Raw genomic sequence first — 23,313 nt, forward strand, 5'->3', positions numbered from 1 at the left:
AATGTAGGCCAGATATTTGGACGTTGGAATCCAGGAGGAAACCACAAGAAACCATCAAAAGGGGGCAAACTGGGATATTACATTTGAGATTTTTTAGAGAGCTCAATTGTCAATGATATGATATGATATTCTTAAAGCTGTATTATCCACTACAGAAGGCCTGCAGAAGTCAGAGAGATTAGAAACAGAGCGGGAATGTAGCCTGTGCAAGGTAGTGGGTTAAATTGTTTCTAGAATATTCACAAAAAGGTCTGGGAGCCCCTCTACCAAGAACGAACACGGCCAAATAACCTGTTCTATGGGAAGCTGCCCACTCAGCAGGGTCTACAACCACGTTTTAGCTCAATATACCTTTCACAGAGGAGAAATATTCATTTGCATATCAGTCGTAAAGATATTGCAGCATTAGATGAAACATTTTTTGGCATAAAAAAAGCACATTTTGAGTAATAAAATTCCATTTTTGGCTGCATTTTTGAAGCATGATGTTCTTTACTCTAATTTGCCCCTAGATGAGCCAGGGACTGGCCTAAAAAGTTGATCTTAAATGATAGAGGAATTTGTGTGAACTGGGATAGTCTCTCCTGGAACATATGTCAGACCCTGCAAAGAATAAAACGTTCATCCTTTAGAACTTTTCAATAGATTTCATCTCTACAGGCAATATTTTTGTTTATGAAGTAAATGCTTCTGGTTTCGTTAATGGCTGTGAGAGGTCAGAAATGTGAAGCGGACAACTTGGTAAAGGTGTTCCATAAAATGCAATTTTATTAACTCAAAAGGTTTGACAAACGCCTCACTATCCCTACTCTGAAGAGGATTTCCCTGCTTATCAATTTATTTTAAAGGAAACACTTGAACAAAAGGAATTTGTCCTTCTCACTTATAAATACAACAAACGTACAAAGGGAATATATGGCAATTTAAATATAACAAAAATAACAGTTATGTTCACCATAAATCTGATAACAGTGTCTCCTTGCAACCTGGGTGACATCCCCGTCCCCAGATTCAAAGCAGGATTTTCAACCAACAGTTTGATATTAGGAAAGCTCCATCTTGCAACAAAGTTCTAATGATAAAGTTGTTCTTGCTCCAAAAGTCTCTCACTTGGACTTTGACCAACAGATCAAAATAGACAAGTCCTTGTCTCTCCACTTGTAGCAAAGAGTTCAACACAGTTTTGTCTTAGAAAACAAAAACCTTCCACAGTTTATCTGTATCAACAATAATGATTTGGCAGTATGATTCCACAAAACTTCACAACATATTTTAGTGGTTTTGTCACGTCTTCATCTTCACAGCTTTTAACCACAACACAGTACTTCAATTACTTCTACATGGTCCACTAATCTGCCAGGTCTACCACTACAAAGTACCTGTCCTGGTATACTCACCTGCCAGGGCCAAAGAAACTCCTAACACTACTACAAGTACTGTTGTCGTAAAGTTTGCTTTAAACAATTTAGCAACGTCTTTTGACTTTTAGCAACTTAAGTAATGACTACTTCTTCTGGGAAGACATGAAACACTTTGGCGCTGTTTATTCCACTCTTGTGATTGTCACATGCAATGCAGATTATGCTCCTCTCCTCCTGCATGCTTTCTATCAGGAGGGCTGCTCTCCTGTCACTCTTGTTTCCTCACTCTTACATCAACCAAATGCTGAAAATGACTTTCTCTCACACCTGCTCTTCTTGGGCTTAGACAATGCTTCTTCAGGTCTTTTCCAACTATTGCCCCTGTCTCACTGTGTTAATGGGACTGCTTGCTTCTTAATTGCTCTCTCTTGGCTTTGTCAATGATAAATCTTGTTAGCTTGTTTGAGTATATGGCTTTTTTTGGTGTTGGCAATTACTTAGGCCTTTGTAAGTATAATTATAACCTTCTTATCTGCTCCCAAAGCTCTTACTTTGCCACTTTAGCTTCTTTGTATCAGTTCGATATTCATAGTCAGTCTTATTCTGCCACCTTAACTTCTTAACATCAGTTTGATATTCAAAACCATTGTTTATGGCCAGTGGGCAATTACGGAGCGTTCCACTGTCACACAATTATAGTGAATTCACTGGGTACTACATAAGCATCCGCTCGCTCCACTGCCACAATGCCTTCTGCTTCCTCCGCCTCGCTCTGCGTGGCAAACTACTTCTCTTTGCTTCTTGTGGCCCGTGCCTGTCGGCAGAGGAGAGTTCCATGCTCCAAAGATACTTGAGGTAGGTTTGAACAATTGCACTGCGCCAAACAATGTGATTTCATGTGTCCAATTGTACATTATTTAATTGTTGATCGGATCAGCCTGACACGTGCTTCGAGACTTGGCTCTTCTTCTGAGGCAAATCCACTTGTTTACAATGTTCGAGTCACAATTAAGTTGATCTCACAGAAATTATATTCAACCCTTAATCTTAAATTCCTGCTGTTGCAATGAGTCTTAATATTCACTGTCCGCCTCTCGGCATAAGAATGATTATCTCTCCCGAAGAGAATCACATTGTTTGGCGCAGTGCAATTTTTCAAATCTATATCAAGAATTTACTTAAATTGTGGCGTGTAGGGCATTACACCCACACCTTACAATTTACCTGCAGCCTGAAACATACCACTAATACAACCTAAGCAAGCGCAGTGGTTCTCTGTGCTTTTTTGCCCCTTTCTCTCTTATGCTCCAAAGATACTCCACTGCTCGCCTGCCACCAGAGCCTGAGGTACAATGGGGAAGGCTTTTTAAACTCAAGTTTCCTGCTGCGCAACATCAGCATTCAGGGCCATCAAAGGTGGGAAAGCTTTCCAAGCAACCTTTCCCGACACGCATCCTCTGCATGAAAAGCCTTTTAACTTGGACAATCATCTGCTCCCACAATAGCGTTTCCAGCATCTCTGCTTTTCTGCTTCTATTACTGCAACATGGAGTCTCTGCAAGCACACCACCTTCTACTACTCCCAATGGCCTGCACCTGAATGGGCCAACTGAAAAACAGAGTGAAATCCACCCCGTAGAACCCAGTGCTCTCTCCTTGCTCCCTGTCAGAAGCTAAATTCGTTACTTTTTATTTCAATCCAGAGAGTGTATTGCTTGTGCTTATATTCAAATTATTTCGTTTTCTCAATACTGTAGAGTTTCATCATTAAAAAAAGTACAATAAGATTCCAAACAGTTCCTCAGAGTGTTTTATAAGTAAATTGTGTTTTAATCACACAATGCTTCAGGCGAAAAGAAATCCCAAATCTCTAAAGTATAAGCTGCTGCCAATGCATTTCGGTGACTAGCACCATCTTCAGGGCTAGGTTTATCAAAATCAACATCAATACATTTCAATCAGTAAATCAATTTACATTAGAGTTCATTTCGTCATGTCAATGCATAATGAAGGACGTGTCAAACCATAATGAAGGGTAAAACAAGAAAGCACAATGCATCTATTAGTTTCCTTGGCCAAATGATCTTTAACTGTTCTTAAAACCATGCAAGTATTCTCCATGTATGTGATAATAATTACCTTAGCTTATTTTCAAACTTTGTTTCGCCTTGCACAAAACGTATATGTTGGGAAAACCTCCCTGTCATGATACAAAAACAAAGAGATTCCCTGAAACTCTATCTTTGAATTGCTTTCAGTACAGATACCGCATCTAGTCAGCACTGCTTACCTTCATAGTACGTCTGACACTTCGCCTCGTTCAGCGGGTTGCGAATGCTCACACCCGCGAGGACTTTAGGTTTTTATGGTTGCCATGGCGATCACAGCAACGTCCAGGGACCAGGATTGGTCGTAACGGACGCACCTCCAGTCCCGTTTCCCCATGGAAATGGGTAGGCGGGACTTCTGATCACCATGGTTCTCGCATGTACACTTACACTCGCACAAAGGGAATGGTCCAGTGTGGTCAAACATCCATATCCTTATGGGTACCGAGTACCGTATGTTTTTAAAGTGACAGCACACACGTGGATCTACCACATGTATTGATGTGAGGTCCTTTATGAAAATTGAACCATGTTATGCTAAGTTATGAACCTCGTTTCATCAATAGGAGCTGACCCGCATACGGATCGTAGTGTCTTCGTGTGCAGGGGCTAAATAATAAAAATGATACTCATAGCCATAAATATTAAATCATAAAGCTGGGCAACATTTCCTGTCATATGTAATCGGATACGTTAAACCACAATGTATCTCAATAAGTGTCAGGAAAAATATCATGCTGCTAAGGTAGTGCAATATTCCATATTTTCAGTCAAATAAACGTTATATCTTATATACATGTTCATCTCTGGGAGGGGACCCGAGGTGAATTTAAACAATCATACCCATTCGTGTAGTAGCTGATATGTTTCTCTCCAATCATTCTAAAACAAATTTACAATTTTTTGGCTATTCTACATCATGCAAAATACAACATGGCTATCTGGTATATATTATGAATATCTATCAATGACATAATGTCCAAGGTAAATCATTCTCTATGTAAAAATGCTTGTTACAAACAATGCACAATAATTAAAGAAAACAGGCAAAATGAATCTCCTCATTCAATCCTTTTGGTGTAAGTGTTCCAAGTTTATCTATCCAGAAGGATTCTCTTTGGTCGAGTCTTTGTTGTATGTTCATGTGTGGTTCTCTTTTCCTCACCACCACGTAATACAGCCCGCAAGATAATGTTGTTTGAATTACATGTCCCAAAACTTCAGAGTTTTATCTTTTCTCCAGTATGTGGATGGTTTACTGTGTTCCCTTTTTGTATATACCCACAATTAGTGCAGTGCAGTTCAAGCAAGGAAATGTTCCAGTTTTTGTGGTGTCCTTTCTGATGTTCAAATTCCTCGTTTTCACCAGTTTGTCCTTCAAATGTTGACTCCTCTTTTAGGCAAAAGTGGGTAGTTCTTTGAATAATGGCTCAACTCTTTCGTCCAGGGCTAACGTGTTCCAGTTCTTCCTGATTACGTCTTTAATTTGTTTACTCTGTTTAGAATATTTAGATACAAATACCATAGGACGTGCTTTATCTTTCTTCTGCTGTGGGTTCAAAAGTTCATCTCTTTCTTTGTTCTCCAATCTTGCCTCTGCTTCTTCAATTTCTGATTTTGTATAGCCCCGATTCAAACTTTTTTCACCCATTGTGGTTATGGCTTCTTCGTAATCTGTAGAGTCACTAACAATTCTCTTTACTCTTAGGATCTGGCTGTAAGGTAAGTTTTTATCAGACTCGGTTGATGAAAACTTAGTTTATGCAAAATGTTATCCCTATCAGTGGGTTTCTGATATATGTTCTTGTAGCCTGCAGTATCTTTGCTGATCTTTACATCCAAGAAGTGTATTGTTTCTGTAGAAAATTCTGATGTAAACTGAATATGTTGGTCTATACCGTTCAGATATCCTAAACATGTCTGTAGTTCTTCCTCTGTGTCCTGCCAGATACCAAAAATGTCGTCGATATAACGAATCCATAGTCTAATCTTCTTTTTCCACCCTTCATGTTTCAAAACATAATCTATCTCAAATTTATGCATGAATGTGTTGGCATATGAAGGTGCCATAGTCGCACCCATTGACGTCCCAGCTATCTGTAGGAAAAACTTATCACCATATTGAAAATAGGAGTTTTCACCAATAAATTCCAGTAATGTCATAATGAATTCTTTTTGAGCCGGGATACTATCTTCTTGGAGCAACAACCATTCTATCGCTGCCCTCCCTTGATCATGTGGGATCGACGTGTAGAGGCTTTTTACGTCTATGGTGAATAAGATGTTGTTTGCAGCATATTCAGATTCTCTCAGATATTTCAGAAAGTGTGTGGTATCCTTCACGTGCGTGCTGGTTTTTTGTATTAGTGGCTGTAAAAAAGAATCTATGTAGTTTCCCAATGGCTGTAATGTGCTGTTGGTGCCAGCGACTATGGGTCTACCTGGCGGGTTTGTTAGGTCCTTGTGTACTTTAGGTAATGTATAGAAGTGAGGAATTTTGGAAAGTTGTTAGTCAGAAATGTCTTTGTGTGATGATTAATCCAGCTAAGTCCTTCTGCCTTGGTTAGTAGTTCTTTCAAATTCTGCTTGATCTCGATGGTCGGATCTCCGTCCAATCTCGCGTATGTGTTGGGGTCATTTAACTGTCCCATGCATTCCGCATCATAATTTGCTGTGTCTAAGAGTACCAGTGCTCCTCCTTTGACTGCAGATTTTATGGTCAACTGTTCATCACTATATAGTTTCTTTATGAGTTCCCATTCGTGTGGTTTCATGTTTCCATGTCCTTTAGATTTGAAGTTGATTTTCTTGAGGTCTTTGATGGTTTGTTTTTGAAAGATCTCAATAGATGGCACACTAATCGGTGGGATGAATCCACTTTTGCCTCTAAATTCTTTAAGTTCATCTTCATCTATTTCTCTCCCTTCTGATACCTCCAACTCATTGAAGAATTTTTTTAGCTTCATTTTTCTCACCAGTTTGAAAAGATCTACCCGTGTGTCAAATAGTGAACTGTTATATGTAGGTACAAAGCTTAATCCTTTGTGTAATGTCTTAGTCTCTTGTTCTGTTAGTATTCTTGAAGACAAATTCAATGCTAAACTTTTCTCTGTTTGAGTCTCATTGAGTGTCCTTCTCTTTGCTTTCCTCTTCCCCCTCCTTGTTCTCTTTGTTACTTTTGGCCGCTTTCTAAAAAAGAGGAAGAGTTGCTCGTGGAGGTGCTTGGTCTCTGTGTTGGACTCGTGTTTCCGGTTTCTTGTTCCTCCTCTCCTGGTGCGTGTGTTGGGTTACTCTCAGATCCAGAACTCGATGTTTTGCTGGTATTGCCAGGTCTTGGTTTAGGTTTGCCTACTGGTGGCCCATATTTGTCCATCAAGGTGTATACCTCTCCATTCAGATAGTCAGATGTATCTCTGCAAAATGTTCTTACTTTTTTTGCTTCTAGTTCAGATTTGTGGTCTGCCAGTTTTTTGTTTATATCGTCAAGAATTGTCTGTACCTCCTCTTGATTCAATGTTTTCACCAATTCCTTTTCTATTTCTTCTATTTCCGTATGTAGTGTGGTCAACTTGTTAGCCAATTCCTGTATTGTGAGTAATATCAGATCCAAGGAGCATTTATTCAAAATAGCTTCCCATTTTCTTACAAATTCTTTGCTCTCCTTGCACAGCGTCAGACATAACTGGATTCGCAATTCTCTTGGTATTCTTAGATTTTTATGATATCGGCCCAATGTGATAGCGTGTAATTTGCGGTTAATTTCCTTCCTAATCAAGTATTCCAATTGTTTGATTTTTCTATCTGGATCTTGTCCAGCTGTTGTGATTGTACTAAAGGAAGAATCAGTGATCAAGCCTAATATCTTATTCGCCTCTTCAGCAGAGAATCCCAAGGTCTCAGCTTTGTTGCTTGTCAGTGCTTCAATGTCTGCAAACAACATTCCGGTGTGTTTGACGTTTTCCTGTTTTTTGTTTTCCTGTTTATTCGATGCCTGTGCTTCAAAAGTGCTTTGTGCGTGTGCCTCCACCTCCTGTGTGTCTAGATAAACAATAGGAAGAATGGAGAAGAGGTGGGCACTACTATCATTTTTGCTTGCTTCTATATCAGTTAATTCATAGGTATTTCTTTTTTTAAAATATATTTTATTAATTTTCAACAATAAACATCCAGTAAGAACTACCAACTACCCCCCTCCCTAAAACGGTGGTAGCTTCCTGAGCCCCACAGAGATACTCAAGCCTGAAATAGGTCCAAAATCCTGATCCTGTGCAGACACCATTGCATCATGTAATCCGACTGGAGGTAGTCCAAGACCACCCCCCATCTTTTCGTGAATGACTCGGTTGAGCCTTGTAAATTATGCGATAATTTCTCCATTGTAACCAGGGACCAAATCTTCTGTAGCCAGCTAAAAACCCCCAGAGGTTCACATTGCTTCCAGTGCTGGGCTATCACTGACCGGGCCATAGTAAGTAAGCCCATGAAACATCTCCATTGTGACCTGGAACACTTCTCAGCTGCATGATCCCTCAGTCCACACAACCATACCTGCACTCCCAATTGATCCACATATGGGAACATCTCCTTCATTTGGGATTTCACCTCAGTCCAGAATACCTGGATCCCTTTACAATCCCACCATATATGCCTCCAGGTGCCTTCCCCCCCGCATCCCCTCCAGCATAATTTGGGAACTTTCGGGAACATCCCATTCAGTCGCTCCGGTGTGTAATTCCACTGCAATGCAATCCTAGCCCACATTTCCCTCAATTGGATGGAGCGGGTCAGCTTAGAGATATTGCCCCATAGGTCTTTCCATTGCTGTTTACTAATGGGTTTCCCCAACGTTCGCTCCCATTTTATCATGTAGGTCCACTTGATATCCTCTGACTGCACATTTATAAACTTGTACATTGTTGAGACAAATTTCTTCGAACCTGAATTGGTTATGGTGTACTGTTCAGAGGGAGTGAGGTCACTTTCGGCCGCCTGTTTGATAGCAGGCGTCGCTAGCCAATGGCGAAGCTGTTCATACTTGTATCTGTCTGAGTCTTTCAACCCTAGAGGTCCAGCGCAGATCTCAAATGACTTGACCTCCCCATCCTGGTACATCTTGCCGATCTTAGTCCACCCTGCTTGTTCCCATTTCCCATAGGCCCCTTTCTCCATCCCCGGTGGGAAATCCAGATTCCCGAACATAGGAGTGAAAGGGCCGGTATTGTCGTCATAGCCCCTCTTCTCGTTTGATCATCCCATGCTTCCAGTGTGTCCCCCAAAACTTTGCTTATTCGCAAGTTAGAATGTCTGCCCTGTATGCCCTTCCATAGGAGGTCCCCTAGCTGGGTTCTGGCTACAGCTCTATCTTGCTCAGCCCATTTTGTTTGCCCTTCTCCCCCCATCCATTCCTTTATGACCCATAACTGCCCCGCCTGGTAGTATCTGAAGAAATGTGGGAAAGCTAGGCCTCCATCCTGATGAAGTGCAGACAACACCCCCCTTGCCACCCTGGGCGGTTTCCTCCTCCACACAAAGGAGTGTATTATTTTAGTGAGGGCTCGGAAGAAGGTCTTGGGGATCAATATCGGTAGACCCTGAAAGAAATAAAGCAACTTAGGTAGAACCGACATCTTAACCTATACCATACGCCCCCACCATGAAATCATCATCGGATTCCAGCGTTCAAGCTCTCTTTTGAGTTTTGCCAAAAGGCCTGTATAGTTCTGTTCATAGAGGGTCCCCACCCTGCCCGTGAGAGTTACCATTAGGTATTTAATGCCCACATCTGCTACCTTGAAGTTTAGGGAAGACGCCACCTGGCTTATTTCCGCACCCTCCCCTGCCAAAACCAGTACTTCCGACTTATTTCTATTAATTTTCAGCCCAGAGACCTCGCCAAACCTCTCCAATTCCCGACACACCACCGGTAGGGAGCGGGTCGGGTCCGTCAGGAGCACCAACATATCGTCCGCATATGCCATTACCCTATGCTGGGTGCCCACCATGTCCATCCCTGCAAACATGGGGAGTTCTCTGATCCTAATGAGAAACAGCTCTAGGAAAACAGCAAATAGCAGTGGCGAAAGCGGGCATCCCTTCTTGGTGCCTCGCGTTAACTCCACCCTTTCTGTGATCTCCCCATTCAAAGCTAGTCTAATTAAGGGGGTGTTATAATTGGCTCTAACCATTTCCATGAATTGGTCTCCGAATCCCATACCCTCCATAGTCCTAAAAAGCATTGACCATTCCACCCGGTCAAACGCCTTCTCAGCATCCAACGCTAGGAGAACTGCCGGGGTTTGCTTGATCCCTATCTTTTCAATCAGGTGTATGATTCCCCTAATATTGTCATGGGTTTTACTGCCTTGTATAAAGCCTGACTGGTCCTTATTAATCAATTTGGGGAGCACAAGAGCCAGCCATGCCGCCAATACTTTCGTGTAGATTTTGGAGTCCAGATTTGTAAGGGCCGTTGGGTCGGTAAGAAGTCGGAAGCAGTGGGTCCTTGCCGGCCTTGTGGAAGACCGGAACCTTGGCCTCAGTCATTGACTGTGTTACTGAGCCTTCCTCCCCAAAGGTTTTAAATAGGGCCGCTAACAGGGGGGACAGAACGGGCACGTATTTCTTATAGAAAGCCGCCGTGAATCCATCGGGGCCCGGTGCTTTATTTAGCCAGAGTTCTCTTATGGCCTTCCTAACTTCATCCCCCCTGATTTCTCCTTCCAGTGACTCTCTTTCTGCCTCCGAAAGCCGAGGCATTTTTATCTCGCTTAAGTAAGAGTATTGAGCCTCACCGTTCGGAGTATCCGAGGAATACAGCTTCTGATAATAGTCTCTAAAGACTTACCCCATATCTTGCGTGCGGGTTACCGTCTCCCCCTGCCCAGTTTTTAGTCTTTTAATCACAAATTCCTGCTGTTTCGCTCTCAGCTGCCTAGCTAGGTATCTGTCGGCCTTATTCGCTTTCATGTAATAATAATGCTGAAGAAATAGGAGATTTCTCTCAGCATTTTTTGTGCAGAGCGCATCGAGTTGGGCCCCTGTTTGCCTTAGCTCTCTTTTCAGGTGAAGAGTGGGCGTACGGCCAGATCCCCTCAAATGTCTGCCATTTTTGGCCTCCAGTTCCCTCTCCCATGCGTATCGCTGCTTATCTTTGGCAGCTTTCAGGGCTATCACATGCCCCCTAATCACGGCCTTGAAGGCCTCCCATGCCATGCCCGTGCTAACATCCCCCGTGTCATTGATGGCCCAATATTCCTAAATCTTTTCCCTGAACGAATTCTCCATCACCGGATCCTGATGGACCCCATGCGGGAACCTCCAACGCCAGAGTCCTGACCTTTTCTCTGTTTTTTTCCACTCCATCCACAGCGGTGAGTGGTCTGAGAGTGAAATGGGCCCTATTTCCACTTCCTGATCATTCCCCAGAAGCCCCACTGAGGCCCAGAAGTAATCTATCCTAGACATTGAATTATACACATGAGAGTAGAAGGTGTACCCCTGTTGTTGGCCCCTCAATTCCCTCCAGACATCACAGAGCACCAAATGGCTCATTTTTTGGCAGAGCCGTTTTGAAGGGCCTCCCGGCCCTTGATGGCTCCCCGGGCTCCGATCCACTGCAGGAACCCAAGCCACGTTTAGGTCGCCCCCCCAAGATTATCTCCCCCTCCGCAAAGGCCTCCAACTTCTCTAATACCTCTCTCAGAAAACCATCTTGCCCCGTGTTCGGAGCATACACGAGGCTAAGCTGAACGCCCTCCCTTCCATTGTAACATTCACAAATACAAATCGCCCCATTTTGTCCATTTGTATGTTATGTAGATGGATGTGTGCCCCATCATTAAAGGCTATCAAGACCCCAGCCTTCTTGTCAGCAGAGTTAGCCTGTATTATACGCTTGTGTCCCCTTAAACGCAGCTTTGCCTTGTTCCGCACTCTTATATGTGTTTCCTGCAGAAGCAATATGTCCCCTCTATCCCTTCTTAGGAAGTCCTCCACCTTCTTCCTCTTAAACTGGGCATTGAGACCCCGGACGTTAAATGTCAATAGTTTCAGCTTCCCCATTATAGTTGACCCTTCTCCTTGAGTATGCTCCATTTGGATCTTCGTTGCCCCACTGGCCACCGCCCGCCCGCCCCCCCGAACTCCCTATCCCTCCCCCCCTACCCCAACATCCCCCAACACCCCCAAACTGTCCCGAGGAGGGGCCAGGAACCTATGGTTGCGTCCTTCGCACCTGTCCCTCAGAAAACTCGGGAAAATCACCTCGGGGAGTCCTAAACCCCGCATTTCCTTACCAACTCACTCAACAGATTCCTCAATGAGTCCCACACCGGGCAACATTCCACATGACCATTGAAGTGCATCAACCCCTATTTCCCAGAGGTACCTACATTCCCTTTGTTCCAGAGCCTGCCACCCCATGATATGCCTGCTGCTAGTAGATCATGACTGTCTCCCTTCTCCTGTCTACTTCTTTCTGCGCTGGACCTCCTTCCATTCCCATACTTTTTTACTATGCGTGTCCCTGCGCTGCTGGCGCCTGCCGCCTGCATCCTCCTCCTGAATGCCCATCACCCGAAGACCCTCTTCGCAAGATGTCACCTTTCTTGACTCTCCTTCCCAGGAGAACAGCAGTCCGAATGGGAAGGTCCACTTTATCTGATCTTCCTATTCACCAGCTCCCTGACTACAGGAGCCATCGCCCTCCTCTTCTGCCGGGTCACCTGCGCCAGGTCCTGATAAAGTGTATTTCCACTCCATTCATTTTTATATGATCCATTCCCCTGGCCTTCCTCAGGATCTCCTCCTTCTGTGGGTAAGAGGACATCTCCACCAACACATCCCTGGGGCGTTCCCCCGGCTCTCCCGTCCGCCTAGGTCCCACGCGATGGACCCAATCAATCTTGACCGATTCCGAATCTTCCTCTGCAAGTATGTCTCGAAACACTTCTTGTACCACCTTATTCAAGTCTTTCTCTTCCACCGTCTCCACCATATTTTTAATACGAATTTTGGCCGTAATGGACCGATTTTCCAGACCTTCGCATTGAAGCTCTAGGTTATGCATCAGGCGAACCAGCTGCGCCTGTGTTTCGCTATATTGCTGAGTTTCTTCCTCCTAATTTTGTACTATCTTTTCCAAGGTGTCGGTGCGTTCTTCGAGTTTTGCATCTTGCTGAATGTCCTGGACCGCCTGCTTCATGTCCTCTCTCAGGCTGGCGAACTGATCCTGCACTGTGGACATAAATGTGTCCTGCAGGTCTTTAAACCGGACTTGTAAGTTTTCCTTCGAGATCTGATGACCCTGCTTGGGGGCTCGGCTCTGGGTCTCCGAATCATCCGCCTGAGCTTTTCCTCGGTGGCTGCCCGCCAGTTCGCCCACCCACATCTGGACTATGCTCGTGTCTTGCTTGGTAGAGGTCAAATTCGCCCCTGAAGGGCCTCCCTTTCCTTTGTGTCCTTTGCTCTTAGACATCCGGTTCGCCCGGTAAGGCCTCCGCCAACCTTATCGCTTCTCTCTTGCGCTGGGACGTACTATTCGCTGGGGGCCTCCGCATTTCTCAACCCCCCTCATATGTATTTCTTAATACACTGTTGCTTATATGTGGAGCTACCAGGTGAGAATAGCCCAATGACACTAGGACTATGTACAAACTGACCAACCTAAAAACAGAGTGGAATCCACCCCAAAGAACCCAGTGCTTGCTCCTTGCTCCCTGTCAGAAGCTAAATGTGTTACTTTTTAATTCAGTCCAGAGAGTGTATTGCTTGTGCTTATATTCAAATTCTTTTGTTTTCTCAATACTGTAGAGTTTCAGCATTCAAAAAGGTACAATAAGATTCCAAACAGTTCCTCAGAGTGTTTTATAAGTAAATTGTGTTTTAATCACACAATGCTTCAGGCGAAAAGAAATCCCAAATCTCTAAAGTATAAGCTGCTGCCAATGCATTTCGGTGACTAGCACCATCTTCAGGGCTAGGTTTATCAAAATCAACATCAATACATTTCAATCAGTAAATCAATTTACATTAGAGTTCATTTCGTCATGTCAATGCATAATGAAGGACGTGTCAAACCATAATGAAGGGTAAAACAAGAAAGCACAATGCATCTATTAGTTTACTTGGCCAAATGATCTTTAACTGTTCTTAAAACCATGCGAGTATTCTCCATGTATGTGATAATAATTACCTTAGCTTATTTTCGAACCTTGTTTCGCCTTGCACAAAACGTATATGTTGGGAAAACCTCCCTGTCATGATACAAAAACAAAGAGATTCCCTGAAACTCTATCTTTGAATTGCTTTCAATACAGATACCGCATCTAGTCAGCACTGCTTACCTTCATAGTACGTCTGACACCTGTATGGGGCCTTTATACTCAAAAATTCCCTCTGAGGTGTGGGACACTAGAATCACTAGACTGCAACACTACACCCCTCTTCCTTGTCCCAGTACATTGGGCATTGTGATGGTAGGGTCTCTGGGAAAGTTAGTAATGGGGTTTTCCCATTCTTTCTGACCTGATCCCCCCCCATGTGATCCTCCCGCAGAACACCACCCCTAGGGTCAGGGTCGTGAAGCGTCTGCCTTTCCCTGGCCACATGAGAAGGGTCCCAGGCCAGGTTTTCTGGGGGAATCATCTCTGATTCATCACATGGCACATCTCCTCAGAACCATGTTTTAGAGAGCGAAGTAGCTTTAAAAAAGAAGGAACTAAAACATAATCTTTATTGACTGAAATCTACTCATACTGACTCAAAAAGTCACTTCTATGCTGAGAGATTGCTTGTCATTTCAAATTTTTTATTTTTGTTCTTTTTCAGTCAGGTCCTTAAAAAGTGCTTGGAGCTCCACATCGACCCTTGTTGGACTAGTGCAGTGCTGGATTCTGTGTAGAATCACAAGAAATACTTACTTTGGAATACCATTATTTTTAGAATGGTGATGGATGATATATACTATGGAGTCAGTGGGATCTACTATAGAACACCATACCCTTAAGCAATAGATAATTGTTTCGACTAGTAAAGTTACAGCAGGCTTGGCGCAAGGAAATGTGATGACCCTTGGTGAAGTGGCATTCTGTACCGCTCCCTTACAATTGGGCCAGATTCAATTTTTTAGGGAGAACATGTTTTCATAGATGATCATCTGTTCTGGTGGTGTGGGCGGCTACCTAGAACTGCTTTATTTTCGCACCCGCCCTGGCAGGTCCATAACCAAGGATGCACGAAGAAGGGAAATGTGTTTAAGAAAATCCCAAACATGACTTATAAGAAGGTCAATTGTTTGCCATATTCTGCCAAATTCTAGGTTTCAAATTGCAATTTACATTTTTTTCCTCAGAATATCAATGGTCTATCAGATGGTAAAATAGTTGGTGACCATCTTATCATCCCATCGCCTAGTATTCAATCCAAAATATTTTGATTTAAATGATAATTTTATTTTCACTTTAATCATTGGTTTATTTAATACTCTTTGTACATTAGATAATTCCATCAAGTCTATTTGTTTAACACGCCATTTTCTACTTTAAGAAGTAATGTTCTTTAAAAAAGCACTATGCCTTTTAATTATGTACCGTAATTAGTAAACTTATGTATATCTACTTTTTGAGAGCAGGTCAGTTCCGTTTTTATTAGGTATTGGATGTAGCACAGGCAGACTCCCTGCGATCCCCCAGGCGCTTCTATAGGAACATCGTAGACATGAGATGTAGTGCTTTCAATAAAGCAACATGGCGTGGACTTGGATTCCTTTACAGAACCCAGACATCTATTGCAGGTGGGAGCTGAAATTGGAATAGTACTAACCCACACACTGTACTGTTCTAATGTGTGTGTTGCATATTACAATTTGTCTGGTATGTAAAGCATACTTCAGCAATAAATCCAAGATTGGGTAAAAGGGATTCCGGGTTAAACGAGGCAATGGCACTCTTTGCAAGATTCCAACTGAGACAATGGCCCTTATTACGAGTATGGAGGTAGCCATGGTGCTATTAGCGCCATAGCTGCCTCCATATCGGGCTCCAATACCGGGTTCCTGCAATGAGGAATTACCGGGTCAATCCGACATTGGAGGACCCGGTAATTCCTCCTTGAAGGAACCATTCCCCATTCCCATTTCAGCCCCCATAGGGCTCAATGGGAATGGGGAGGGAGCTAATAACGGGCACGTTAATAACGGCCCGTTATTAGCTGCCTGTTCCCCTCGCGGGACCCGGAAAGGACGTCTGGTAAAACCAGACGTCCTTTCCGGGTTCCGCAAAGGGAACCTCGTAATAGGCGGTCCCGTAATGAAGGGTGCCGGTCCCGTACCGGCACCCTTTAATACGGGACTGCCAGGGTCGTAATGAGGCCCAATATATATTAGTAAGAACCTTGTTTGTGGGTGGACAGTGCTTATTCCTATTAGGACTCTAGACACATATCGAGGCTTATGGACTTTTTTTAGGGAAATACGCTGCGCACCTACAGCTCAGGTCCGATTTCGCCCAAGACAACTACAAACAAATATGGCCGTCATGTGAAATAGTAAAGGGACTAAGTGCCTTCACTATTTCTATGACAGGGCCAAGACCAGGCAGACTACGCAAAGAGGCCACAGTGCAGTGGCAAACAGGCAAGTTAAGAGAAGGTAAGAGGGTGGGATTTCAAGCGGGCTAGTTGGTAAGGGCATAGGGGGTCTAATATGAGGCCCGGGGCCCTGGTCAAGTAAAACAAATGGTGGAAATGGCTTAGGGGCGCAGGTGTACTGTATGGAACATGGGCAGTTACTGCCAATTTCCTCTCCTTTTCCTGGGCATTCAATTGGTTGACCCCTATATCCTGATGCACATTTCCGGTAACAGGAAAACATCTTCTGAAAATCGACTTTTATCAATAATGCCTTCTGAATAATACTGACTGTAAAAACACAGTGCAAAAAGGACAAAGGTTAAATGGTTAAAAAAAAATCAAAAGGGGAAAACAGACAAGGTACTGGTGGTAGGTAAAAGCACCCTAAAGTGCAAAGGTGAAAAGAAAACTTTAAAAAATATGACAAAGTTCAAAGGTGTTATTGAGAACGATATTTTTATGAAAGATGTTTTCACACAGAAACCAATTTCCACTTAATTCCTCAGTGGGACAGTGGTGGGTGCAGGGGGATGGTACACTTACTTCTAACCATGCAAGCTACAGGAGTCAGGGGCAATAGATAAGTTCTTATTGTTCAGCCCATTCTTCTCATACCTAGGGTAATGCTTGCTAAAATCAATCATATGGTCGCATGGGTGCATCCAGTTGCGGACGGTTCTGCGTTATTACAGTCACCTCTTTTTTATAGTTTGCATTTTGTCTGACTCAATTTGGTCAACCAATTTTTGGCAATTCTTTTCATCATGAGATTCCATTCCTCTCACCAACACCCACTCTCACCCCTTTACTCCATACGTATGTGTGTATTTATTTTATTTTTTATTTTTATTTTATTGTTTAAAGCGCAGACCTAGCTCAAGACCTAGCTCAAGAGTGCTGTACAGAGTTTCGGAAGTTCACATTCTGGCTGGCATCTTTTAAAAGTAGCGCAGTACTGTGAGTTAGGGCTGAGTGTCTGTATGAGCGTACATTAGAATTGGGCCTTGGTCAGGTGTTGTTGAAAAAGACATGTTTTGAGAGATTTACAAAATTGGAGAATTGTGGGGGCATTCCGAGCCGACACAGGGATTGAGATTTCAAAAGGCTTTGTGTGTGACAAAAGAAGGATTGTTTGTGGGTACTCTTTTTGTGGACGAGTTGTGATTCAAGCCGGTTGCTTGATTTGCTGTGCGAGGAGTGTGTGACATCAGGTATGTGGAGTTTAGCTGCCAGGTACGCTTGTGTGCTCCTTGTGACAGCTTTGTAGATGATGCATGCAATATTGAACAGTATCTTGGCCATAGTGAAAGCCACTGTAGTTCACGTAGGATGGGCGTGATTCAGTCAAATTTGCATGCACTGGTAATAAGATGTACTGTGGTGTGGTGGGCCGCTTCTAGGGCAGCCAAGTGAGCAGGTGGAAGCCCATTGGGAGGGAATTTACCCCCATCGATGCCTGAGAGCATAAGGGCTTGCACTATAGTCCAAAAGTCTTATAATGGGACAAAGGTTTTGATTTTGGGAAGGGTGGAGATTTGGAGCAAGGCTGTTTGGGCATTCTTGGTTATGTGTTTTTTGAAGGACAAGGTGCTGTCGATGGTGAACCTTAAGACTGGTGAGTCCAAAGGATTTTGCTGGAGGATTAATAGCTAGGCCGCTCCTGTTTACCTATAGGTTTTTACAAAGGAAGTCCTGTCGAGATCCTGCATGTGCTTGCTTGGACTGTGTGTCGTGCTTTTAACTGAGTAGAGGAAGTGCAGTTCATAGTCGTTTTGCCCCATTGACCTGGCGCTTATCAGCAGGGATAGTTCTGAGCTAGGATATTTGCTTTGTGCCCACTGTGATGCACAGTTATCCGGGCAGAGCGTGCTTCGGTATGTGCATCCATTGGAATGAGTTCTTTGTCAGGTGTTGTTGAAAAAAACAGGTTTTGAGAGATTTCCATAATTGGAGATTGTGAGAGCATTCCGACCTGACACGGGATCGAATTCCAGAGGGTGAGTGCATGACAAGGGAAGGAGTTTTTGAAGGTCCTCTCTTTGCGGACGAGTTGTGATTCAAGCCGGTTGGTCAATTTGCAGGAAAGGAACGTGTGCCACCAGAGATGTGGAGCATAGCCGCCAGGGACGCTGGTGTGACTGTTTTGTAGATGATACATGAAGTCTTTAAAAGTATCCTGCCCTGGAGAGGAATCCAATGTACTTAGCATAGGACGGGGTGATTCGGTCAAATGCCCATGTGTATTTGGTCACCTGTACCAAGTTGAGTCTTCCAAAATGTAAACTTTTAAAAGAAGGTCAATGTAACAACAGCATCGTATTGCGGTCACCCTATCCCCAATGTATTCTATGGCACATCCATCAGTGTGCTTTACGGCCTCACAATTCCTGCATAGGGATTGGGGACGGAAGGAGAAGCATACTTTTGGTATGACTAGTGTTTTAAGGGTCTACTGTGCTTTGTATACATTTTGCTTTAGCCTCTTCATTGATATTCTGTTTTAAATTGTGCCATATGGATTGTTTTATTTACTGTTGCCCAGAATTCTCAATACATGTGTGTACGAGGCATAGGGAGCTAAAGTGACTTTCCCAGAATCACGCATGTGCTTTATGTCAGATTTGGAAGGCTGGACTTCAACCCCAGGCTTGAGGTTGCAAGGTTAATCACTAGAACATGTCTTCACCCTTTTGAGGCATTGGAGCTGATAACCAAGGTCTGACAACCTTACTAACAAGACTCCCAAGATCAAGATGCCCATGTTCATAAAAGGGACTAAGATCCTCAGAATGAGTCTGTTGGTAAAGGTAAAAACAGACTGTATTGTAAATACAGCTGGGTAATAATTTTAAAAGTTCCCATGAAGCTTTTGAATGTTTTTGTCCTGTATTGAAGGGAAGCAATACAACATCCCATTGAGTGGTGAAAAAATATATCTGCACTGGAAGACCCAAGGGGTGTGGAACAGTGGGCCTATCGCTCCCTTTCCAAAGTCGTGTTGAATACGGTAAAAGATTAAAGATTTGTACAGTAGCAGTATAATCCCCATAGTACAAAAGCATAATAATGAGGCTTGCCATATATAAACAAAACAAAGTGAATAATGCATGAAGATTTTCAAAAATACCACTGGCTCGATTTCTAGAAATCTACATCAGTTTCCCCCAACCCAGAAGATTTCTTCTCAGGTGGATTTAAAGAATTATAACATGCAGTAACCATAATTACAACATGTGGAAATTCTTACGAAAAAATCTGCCACACTCATAATGAAGGCCTGCAAAGGTCTCCAGAAAGGCTGCACAGTTTACCCTGATTCTGTCAGTCCAGAAAAACCAAACACCCCTTGAGGGTCCGGAAATTAATGATAATTGGTTGGCCGAAGACCAACCGCCTCATTTACAGTGAAAGAATATATATTCATTAGTCATTAGTTATTACGTAGCTATTAGTTTAACTAGAGTGAAGCTAATTTAAGACGACCAGAATCGCCATTTTGGTTTCTCTCTCTGCTCTCTCTAACGTTGCTACTTTGCCTCATGTAAAACTGCTTTGCTGTAGATATTATTTCGCTTCCATGGTCCAAGGCTAAGAAACATGTTGAAACATTACACTGGAGAGCCAGACAGAAATGCCCGATTCCCTCCCTCACATATCCTTGAAGACAGGGAGCAAGGCATTTAATCAGTACACGAATGCCAGCGAGTCTCCTGAAAGAATAGCAATGTACGAAACTAGCATTTAAAGAGTTGAATTATGATCTTCTTTACGGCCCCCCTTTCTGAGCCCAGTGAGGCCCCGGAGAGCGGGCTGACTTCTAGAGCGAGAATCGAAACTTAGAGATAGTGAGGCCTGGTATGTGCCAGTCTCCTACGCGCAGCTGCCCATGAAAAACAGAAACGCTGTGTTCTCGCAAACAAAGAATGGTGTCGGTAAAACTGGAGATTGTAAACTGTTACTAAATATGGTGGTCTAAGGTGTCATATTTGTCACACTGGTCAATCATCGCCTCTAATTCAAAGGGAAATGAATTGGGGGCGGCATCAAATGTGTCATTATTGATTGTAAGATGCTCCGTTTGTATATATGTAACTGATGTACGTCTCGCATTCTCTTGCGTCCCCCGAGGTCTGTTAGACACACGTCGCGGGGCGTGGGAGCACTTGGCCAACTGGGACTATTTTGTATTGCAATAAACCCTAGATTTTGGGAACAGAACCTCGTGTTTGGTGTATCTATTCGTGTGTGGTGACTGTACCTTGTTTCCACATCTGAGGGTCCCTCAGGGGCCCCTTCAAGATGGTGCCCGAATAGGGACCCTCCCCCCTTGTTCCATTGTGTACGTTGCAAAATAAGGAAGGTGGTAAGAACGGCGAGGACGGGAGCGATCGTGCCAGGATCAAGAGGTGTTCGGGGCGCCCCGCGAAAGTGATGAGACACTCCTTTGCAGATCTGCACACCGCTGATCCCTGATCGACGTCCCTGGCCAGTGAACAAGGAGGCGAGGGTCCCGAAACGAGGCAGAGCCGAGTTACGCAGACACGACGTCATTGGTTGCGTCAGTATACGGACAAATTGTGTCTTGAAAAGACAAATTGATTGATCAGGTGAGTCGTGCCCCAATTCGTAAGTAATCCTGATATTGGTTGAGAGTTGATTTTGCAAAATCCGACACCCAGAGTAAGTTTGATTAGCCAAGGGTAAGGTTAAAACATGAAAATTACCAAGGGGGGTCCTGGGAGTCCCTCTGCCAGACATTAGTCCTGGTTACGAGAGACTTACCCAGAGTCTTTAGCTCACTATCTTTCACAGAGAAGAAATATCCCAAACATATCAGTCTTTGTCCTGCCCTGGGGCAGTCCATCACCGAAATGCTAGGCAATTCTCCTCTGAACAAGAGTACCAACAGAAACTCCAGACACGTGTTTCTGTCTGGTTGGACCTCATCAGTAGGGTGGATCTGTGCCTCTCTAAGAATAGTAAGCAAGGGGTCCACGTCTGGATTCCCCTAGTAACTTAGGGTGAGACCCAAAGTTACTTAAATATGCAAATTAACAAGGGGGGTCCTGGGAGTCCCTCTGCCAGACATTAGTCCTGGTTAAGAGAGACTTACCCAGAGTCTTTACCTCACTATCTTTCACAGAGAAGAAATATCCCAAACATATCAGTCTTTGTCCTGCCCTGGGGCAGTCCAGCACCGAAATGCTAGGCAATTCTCCTCTGAACAAGAGTACCAACAGAAACCCCAGACACGTGTTTCGGTCTGGTTGGACCTCATCAGTAGGGTGGATCTGTGCCTCTCTAAGAATAGTGAGCAAGGGGTCCACGTCTGGATTCCCCTTGTAACTTAGGGTGAGACTATTCTTAGAGAGACACAGCTACACCCTACTGATGAGGTTCAACCAGACCGAAACACGTGTCTGGGGTTGCTATTGGTGCTCTTGTTCAGAGGAGAATTGCCTATCATTTCGGTGCTGGACTGCCCCAGGGCAGGACAAAGACTGATATTTTTGGGATATTTCTTCTCTGTGAAAGATAGTGAGCTAAAGACTCTGGGTAATTCTCTTGTAACCAGGACTCATGTCTGGCAGAGAGTCTCCCAGGACCCCCCTATTATTTGCATATTTTAAGTAACTTTGGGTCTCACCCTAAATTACTAGGGGAATCCAGACATGGACCCCTTGCTCACTATTCTTAGAGAGACACAGCTACACCCTACTGATGAGGTTCAACCAGACCGAAACACGTGTCTGGGGTTGCTATTGGTGCTCTTGTTCAGAGGAGAATTTCCTATCATTTCGATGCTGGACTGCCCAAGGGCAGGACAAAGGCTGATATTTTTGGGATATTTCTTCTCTGTGAAAGATAGTGAGCTAAAGACTCTGAGTAATTCTCTTGTAACCAGGACTCATGTCTGGCAGAGAGTCTCCCAGGACCCCCCCTTATTATTTGCATATTTTAAGTAACTTTGGGTCTCACCCTAAATTACTAGGGGAATCCAGACGTGGACCCCTTGCTCACTATTCTTAGAGAGACACAGCTACACCCTACTGATGAGGTTCAACCAGACCGAAACACGTGTCTGGGGTTGCTATTGGTGCTCTTGTTCAGAGGAGAATTGCCTATCATTTCGGTGCTGGACTGCCCCAGGGCAGGACAAAGACTGATATTTTTGGGATATTTCTTCTCTGTGAAAGATAGTGAGCTAAAGACTCTGGGTAATTCTCTTGTAACCAGGACTCATGTCTGGCAGAGAGTCTCCCAGGACCCCCCTTATTATTTGCATATTTTAAATAACTTTGGGTCTCACCCTAAATTACTAGGGGAATCCAGACGTGGACCCCTTGCTCACTATTCTTAGAGACACACAGCTACACCCTACTGATGAGCTTCAACCAGACCGAAACACATGTCTGGGGTTGCTATTGGTGCTCTTGTTCAGAGGAGAATTGCCTATCATTTCGGCGCTGGACTGCCCCAGGGCAGGACAAAGACTGATATTTTTGGGATATTTCTTCTCTGTGAAAGATAGTGAGCTAAAGACTCTGGGTAATTCTCTTGTAACCAGGACTCATGTCTGGCAGAGAGTCTCCCAGGACCCCCCCTTATTATTTGCATATTTTAAGTAACTTTGGGTCTCACCCTAAATTACTAGGGGAATCCACGTGGACCCCTTGCTCACTATTCTTAGAGAGACACAGCTACACCCTACTGATGAGGTTCAACCAGACTGAAACACGTGTCTGGGGTTGCTATTGGTGCTCTTGTTCAGCGGAGAATTTCCTATCATTTCGGTGCTGAACTGCCCCATGGCAGGACAAAGACTGATATTTTTGGGATATTTCTTCTCTGTGAAAGATAGTGAGCTAAAGACTCTGGGTAATTCTCTTGTAACCAGGACTCATGTCTGGCAGAGAGTCTCCCAGGACCCCCCTTATTATTTGCATATTTTAAGTAACTTTGGGTCTCACCCTAAATTACCAGGGGAATCCAGGCGTGGACCCCTTGCTCACTATTCTTAGAGAGACACAGCTGCACCCTACTGATGAGGTTCAACCAGACCGAAACACGTGTCTGGGGTTGCTATTGGTGCTCTTGTTCAGAGGAGAATTGCCTATCATTTCAGTGATGGACTGCCCCAGGGCAGGACAAAGACTGATATTTTTGGGATATTTCTTCTCCGTGAAAGATAGTGAGCTAAAGACTCTGGGTAATTC

This window comes from Ambystoma mexicanum, chromosome 14, assembly GCF_040938575.1.
Source record: "Ambystoma mexicanum isolate Mex_15411 chromosome 14, UKY_AmexF1_1, whole genome shotgun sequence".
Taxonomy (NCBI): Eukaryota; Metazoa; Chordata; class Amphibia; order Caudata; family Ambystomatidae; genus Ambystoma; species Ambystoma mexicanum.